Source organism: Vulpes lagopus, chromosome X (assembly GCF_018345385.1).
Source record: "Vulpes lagopus strain Blue_001 chromosome X, ASM1834538v1, whole genome shotgun sequence".
Taxonomy (NCBI): domain Eukaryota; kingdom Metazoa; phylum Chordata; class Mammalia; order Carnivora; family Canidae; genus Vulpes; species Vulpes lagopus.
Window position 1 is genome coordinate 50,707,088 of NC_054848.1, and position 6,000 is coordinate 50,713,087.

General features: G+C 38.5%; 1 protein-coding gene across 2 annotated transcripts in view; it reads right to left on the reverse strand.

Moving 5' to 3' along the window:
- The window catches only part of HEPH (hephaestin), a 106,905-nt gene extending 105,652 nt beyond the window's left edge, over positions 1-1,253 (reverse strand). For both annotated transcript variants that reach the window (XM_041742279.1, XM_041742280.1), the window contains exon 1: positions 1,069-1,253. The gene's annotated coding sequence lies outside the window, so the exon portion shown is untranslated. The remainder of the gene's footprint in view (positions 1-1,068) is intronic.
- Positions 1,254-6,000: the final 4,747 nt, after the last annotated feature.

Genomic DNA, 6,000 nt, shown 5'->3' on the forward strand with positions numbered 1-6,000 from the left:
CTCTCTCTCTCTCTCTCAATCTCTGTATCTCATGAATAAATAAAAAAATAAAATCTTTAAAAAATGAAGAGCTTTCTACATACCAGGCCCTATGCTATAAACTTTACATACATTCTTTAAGTCTCATGACCACCCAGTGAAACAATTATTCTAATTCTTCTTATTTTACACCTAAAAAAAGCAGGCTCTGAGACAGAAGGAAACTTATTCAAGGTCACATTGTTAGGAAGTAAAAGGGGAGGGGGCATTTTACTGGATCCATCTAGACTTTTAGCCACCACATTACCATACTGTGCTATAGGGAGAAATAGAGAAACTTTTTGAGATAAGGAAAATGACTTCAAAATTATGTGCCTATTGTGTGCCAGTCGCTGCTAGATTTTTTTTAATGTACATTAACTCTAACTCTGCCATTTCTAGCAACTCCTAGAGTGAAAACCCAGGACTGTATTCCCAGCATTTTCCATCAAGGAGACCAAATGTAGCTAAAAGATAGTCTGGATTAACATAGGTCAGTATCCTAAACCTAAGAAGACCCAGAAGATTTGGAAATATTAAATTAAAAAATAAACTGAAAAAAAGGCAAATGGGCCCTAAAATTTCTGAGTAAAACTGGAGTCTGGATTTTTTTAAACCAATGTTTTTCCTTATTCCTGCTGAAAGAGAAGGTAGTGAAAAATGACTAGTCTGAGTCAAATGACCTAGATGCCAGCCCTGGTTTGCTCTGGCAGTAACCAACCATGTGCCCTTGACCCAGGCTCTTCTTTTTTCCTGTCTTCAGCTTCTCCATTTGTACAATGAGGGCCTTGAACTAGATATTGACCTTCTCAGATCTATAAATTTACATAACTGGTATTCCATGGAAACAACATATTATTTACATGAAGAGTAGAAGAGAAAGAGGTTTCAAAACTTATACCAAAGTATAAGTAAAAAATGGGTACAGACTAATTTTGGAGAAAAGGTATAGAACTCTATACTTCTTTGGAAAGGACTGCATCTACCCACCAGACCCAGGTATAGGAAGGAGACAGGTATGATAGCGGTTCCACCACCTAATATCCTTACTTTGTGATGAGATCTTGGCTAGAAGTGAATGCTCTTCTCTAGGCAGGCTTGATACATTTTTCTTTCCTGGATTTAAAGTGTCTGGAGCAGGGTCCAGAGAGGAGAACCTTCAAAGACTGAGCTGGTGGGGCAAAGTCTGGGTTATAAACCAGTGTAAGTACTTAAGGGTGCCTAGACACAGGAGCTTCCCCCACAGACTGCACCCCAGGCTTAGCCAAGTAGAAGCAACCAACAGGGAGAAGGGAGGAGCCACAAGCTACAGTTTCCTCAGAAATGCTTAGTGATCAAAGGAATCTGGATCAGGCCACAGCAGCCCTTGGAGTTATCTCCCTCTTCCCCTACTTGGCACAGATGTAGACCTTGAAGTTAAAGGGGGAAGGTGGGGATAAAATCCATTAAGCTGAGATCTAAGTCCAGGCTCTAAGGCATTTATGACAGGGAGTGGAGGGGATAAGGTCTCTGTTCTGACTCATAAAAGACAACAGGAAACAAGTCATATAGTCACTTAAGTCAACACAATGAAGGCTTCAGGAGGCCAGTGAGGCTAGGTTTCTTAGCTTGTATTATTAATTCAGCAATTTTAAGAGAGCATGCAATACCTACCTCTTCTACAAATCCTGGACATATTTCTGGTGCCCTTCCTCAGGAGTCACCTAAGAAATGTTTAAGTCAATGCCTATAGAACAGCAGTTGGTAAACTATTTCAGTAAAAGGCCAGTTAGTAAATATTTTATTTGGGAACATATAGCCTCTCTCTGTCATATCCATTAAAATATGCCATTGCAGAACATTAGGTGTATCTATGAACAAATGAAAGTTAATTTAAAAAACAAGAAGCAAGACATATTTGCCCCACAAGCTATAGTTCAAACACCCCTGCTATAGATTGTTTTGCAATATAAATGCTGGCAAAATGACAACTTATCAAGAGCAGAGAAACTAGAATCAGACATCATGGATACAAATTTCAACTCTATGACTTCCTGAGTCTATGACCTTGGAGAAATCATTAAATCCTTCTAAACCTCAGTTTTACCACTGTAAAATTCCAAAAATAAGTTATTATTTCAAATTTTTCAATAAAGAAATTAATCTAATTTCTCCTTTCTCATTCTTAGAAAACAAGTTGTAATAATTCATGTTTAAAAAAAAAGAATATTTCCAGAATCTTGGTTTTAAGTTCTACTTATATTACTAAAGTAAGCACAGATAATATTGGGAAAGCCATTTTGCCTTTATGAGACTCAATTACTTCAAATGTAAAATTAATAAGGTGATCTACATTTATAATTTTTCAAAATTATTTTTGGCAGCAAAACTGTTTCCCAAAAAGAATCTTATGATAAACCCTCACTATCTATGGAAGATGAAGGTGGAGCTTTTCTGGTAAGGCTAGGAGAGAGAGAGAGAAACTGTGCAGGGTTAAGGGCACCCACGAACCTGTCCACTTGTATGGCTGCCCACCCAGGCAATATGGTTAACCCTGGAACACCAGCAAAGAATTTTGATGGCTCTAAAAGCACTTTGGAGAAACACGAGACCAGAATGTATTTGTAAGTACTTTAAGACCCAAAACAAAAAGGCAACCTCCTGAGTGGGAAAAGATATTTACAAATGATATGCCCAATAATGGGTTAATATCCAAAATATATAAAGAATTTATACAACTCATGGGGTACCTGGGTGGCTCAGTTAGGTGTCCAACTCTTGATTTTGGCTCAGGTTATGATCTCAGTGTTCTGAGATTGAGCCTTGTATGTGCTCAGCAGGGAGTTTCCTGGAGATTCTGTTTCTCCCTTCCCTTTGCTCCTCCTCCTCCTCCTCCTTCTTCTTTTTCTTCTTCTTCTTCTTCTTCTTCTTCTTCTTCTTCTTCTTCTTCTTCTTCTTCTTCTTCTTCTTCTTCTTTTCTTCTTCTTCTTCTTCTTCTTCTTCTTCTTCTTCTTCTTTTCTTCTTCTTCTTCTTCTTCTTCTTCTTCTTCTTCTTCTTCTTCTTCTTCTCTTCTTCTTCTTCTTCTTCTTCTTCTTCTTCTTCTTCTTCTTCTTCTCTCTCTCTGTAAAATAAATAAGTGAACCTTAAAAAAATTTATAGAACTCAAAACCAAAACCCAAAATCAAACAAATAATGTAATTAAAAAATAGGCAGAGCACCTGAATAGATATTTTTTAAAAGAAGACATATAAATGGCCAAAGACACATGAAAATATACTCAACATCACTAATCATCAGGAAAATGCAAATCAAAACCACAATGAGATACCACATCACACCTATCTGAATAGTTGAAATAAAAAAAAAACACACAAGAAACAAGTGTTGGGGAGGATGTGTAGGAAAAAGAACCTTCATGCACAGTTGGTGGGAATAAAATTTGGTGCAACCACTATGGAAAACAGTATGGAGGTTCCAAATAAAAATAAAAATACTGTATGATCCAGTAATTTCACTACTGGGTATTTACCCAAATAAAATGAAAACACTGGGGATCCTTGGGTGGCTCAGCGGTTTAGTGCCTGCCTTTGGCCCAGGGCATGATCCTGGAGTCCCAGGATCGAGTCCTGCATCAGGCTCTCTCTCTCTCTCTCTCTCTCTCTCTCTCTCTCTCTCTCTGTCTCTCATGAATAAATAAATAAATAAAATCTTTTTAAAAAGAAAATGAAAACACTAATTTGAAAAGATATATTCATCCCTATGTTTATTGCAACATTATCTACAATAGCCTAGATATGAAAACAACCTAAGTGTCCATCAATAGAAGAATGGGTTAGAAAAATGTGTTATGTATATACAATGGAATATTATTCAGCCATAAGACAACGAAATCTTGCCATTTGCAGTAACATGGATGGACCTAAAGACTATAATGCTAAGTGAAGTAAGTCAGCCAGAGAAAGATAAATACCACATGATTTCTTTCTTACGTGGAATTTAAGAAACAAAACAAAGGAAAATGATTTTTAAAAATAGGCTCTTAAATACAGAAAAGAAACTGGTGGCTGTCAGAGAGGAGGTGAGTAGAGGGAAGGATGAAATAGATAAAGGAGATCAAAAGTACACTTATCTTGATGAGCATTGAGCAATGCATAGAATTGTTGAATCATTACAGTACATTGAAACTAATATAACACTGTATGTTTTTTCAAAAAGATTTTATTTATTTATTCGTGAGAAACACACACACGGAGAGAGAGAGAGAGAGAGAGAGAGAGAGAGAGGAGCAGGCTCCATGCAGGGAGCCCAACGCGGGACTCGATCTCGATCCCAGGTCTCCAGGATTACACCCTGGGCTGCAGGCAGCGCTAAACCACTGCACCACCAGGGCTGCCCTATAACACTGTATGTTAATTACACTTCAATAACAATGACAAAAAAGAAAGAATCCTTCTTGTTTCAAATTCCGTCACTAATTTATTCCTTTATTAACTCACCTAATCAACATTTCCAGGTTATAACTGTGTATGGACAACCACAAGGGCATGGCCCTGGGATGGCTAGGTGAGAGATTCACAGAGTTTCTCACTATCTAGTGTGGGAAGTATATTGTTTGAAGTCAGAAAGACTAGATATTTTATCATGTCCAGCTTTTTCTGAACTATGTTATTACTTAAGCTTTCTGATCCACTGGTTTCTCATCCAATGGATGAAATTGGAACAATAAAACTTCCATGACTGAAATATTTTGAGGGTTAAATAAGCTTGTATTGGCATGAACCTTGAGCATGGTGCTCAATACCTTAGGAACCTTCAATAGATGTTTTAATTTTCCTTCCCATCTTCCTTACAATGAAATTTAATGACAACATAAGGTACTTAGTGAAAATAAAATCCATGGGCAGCACCCTGGCATAGCCAGCCTTCTTGCTTTATCTCAGGGTCATTTGATGAGTTTGCCCTTATTCTTTCTTTTTAAGACCTATGGGGAAAAGTGGAGAGGTGCAAGGAGGAAGGAGTTCTCCCCTAGAGACCACATCTCTTCTTTTTTGTATATTTTTTATTGGAGTTCAATTTGCCAACATATAGTATAACACCCAGTGCTCATCCTGTCAAGTGCCCCACTCAGTGCCTGTCACCCAGTCACCTCATTCCCCCACCCACCTCTCCTTCCACTATCCCTTGTTCATTTCCCAGAGTTAGGAAGAGACCACATCTCTGAAGCCACTGTCCTCCCTTTATATTCCTCCTCACCACTTCTGTCCAGCAGGCTTCATCATGCTTTGAAAGGATTTATCTACATGTAACTGTCCTGGGCTCTCTCAGGGAGCACTGTCTGGTCCTTGAGCTCTGGTTCTTGAATTTTACATGCTGCTTTATCAGTCCTTCAAAGCAATGGGTCTCACACTTGAGTATGCACCAGATTTCCTTGGAAGGTTTGTTAAGGAGTGTTTACTTCAGTAAATATCAGATGAGGCCTGCATTTTCCACAAGTTGCCAGGTGATGCTGATATTACTGGACTGAGGACCACGTTTTGAGAACCACTGCTCAAATATAAGGGACTCTTGGTTTGAAATTCACCCCAGTCCAGCTAACTTGAATATGCAGACTGATTCTTAGGCTCTTGACACTCCTGGTCTTCAATACCCATCTATGTATCCAGACCAAAGGTATATTTCCTTTAGCTTCTTCATAGCTTATTCATGTAGAGTTTCCCTGAGCATCCTCTCAACACTTATTTGCCCATTCCCTTTATCCCAGATACGTCCTGCCTGCCTTGGTGAACCTCTCTTTTCCCTTCATGCTCAGTTAACATGTCTTATTTTCTGGCTGCTTTCCTTGAACAGCTCTATGAATGGCATCAACTCCTACTTTACTATTTTTTACATTATCATATGGTTTCCTGATCATGGGTTTTGGGTGTGGACTACTCTGGTTTGAATTTTGTTTCTGCCTCTTCCTGAAGTGTGTGTGATCTTGGGGAAGTCACTTGAATTCTCTG